This window comes from Perkinsus marinus (genome assembly GCF_000006405.1).
Source record: "Perkinsus marinus ATCC 50983 genomic scaffold scf_1104296943418, whole genome shotgun sequence".
In the NCBI taxonomy this organism is placed as follows: Eukaryota; Perkinsozoa; order Perkinsida; family Perkinsidae; genus Perkinsus; species Perkinsus marinus.
This window is the reverse complement of record NW_003211852.1, coordinates 1-927: the sequence shown is the minus strand read 5'-3', so window position 1 is coordinate 927 and position 927 is coordinate 1. Positions and strand designations below refer to the sequence as shown.

General features: G+C 54.3%; 1 non-coding gene across 1 annotated transcript; it reads right to left on the bottom strand.

The window, feature by feature from the left end:
- Positions 1-826: 826 nt before the first annotated feature.
- Pmar_PMAR017207 lies at positions 827-898 on the bottom strand. Its single transcript has one exon. It is a non-coding gene; the product is annotated as a tRNA-Thr (tRNA).
- Between the last annotated feature and the right edge of the window lie 29 nt (positions 899-927).

Sequence of the window (927 nt, the reverse complement as noted above, 5' to 3'; positions counted from 1 at the left end):
GGTCCGGATAGGTCGCTCACCGATAATGCGACATCGTTGCTGCGGAATTTCGTCGGATCACACCTATCAAGGATTCATTGGGGGTCTGGATAAATTGCTCACCGATGAAATCACCTTGATCGGGCCGGCTAACAAGCCCGACCCTCACCCAATCTACGGCGTACGGGCCGCGGGTTTGGGGGTTGGTCAGAGCTAACGTCTGATCCTTTCCCGATCGTGGCGTACGGGCCACAGGTTATTCGGGAAAGGAGGTCAGCGATTCACTTTGTTCCGTGCTTCCCACTGTTTATTGACGGCTCAAAGCGAGACGCTGGAGGACGTTTCATGCTAGGTGAAAACCAAGTGCAACTTGGTTTCCACCGCGGTGAAATGCCTCCAAGTGGATTTGAGCCGGGTACGCCCGGTCAGGGCGCTCGCTCATCACGTAGCGTGATCGATTTTGTTCGAAGCCTCGCTGGAAAATGGGACCGTTCGGTCCATAGGTTTCTTTTCCCACCTCCCGCCCTAGGGTCTGGATAGGTTGCTCACCGATGAAATCACCTTGATCGGGCCGGCTAACAAGCCCGACCCTCACCCAATCTACGGCGTACGGGCCGCGGGTTTGGGGGTTGGTCAGAGCTAACGTCTGATCCTTTCCCGATCGTGGCGTACGGGCCACAGGTTATTCGGGAAAGGAGGTCAGCGATTCACTTTGTTCCGTGCTTCCCACTGTTTATTGACGGCTCAAAGCGAGACGCTGGAGGACGTTTCATCTTCCTGTATCCTTTGCGGAGTGAGCAAACCTGCTCCTGCTCCTCATACCCGACTAGAGCCTAATGCTGCTGTAAGCCACTTGCCAGGATTGAACTGACGACCTTCTGCTTACAAAGCAGACGCTCTGCCACTAAGCTGAAGTGGCACACAAAATAAGTGCATAAATCAATAATC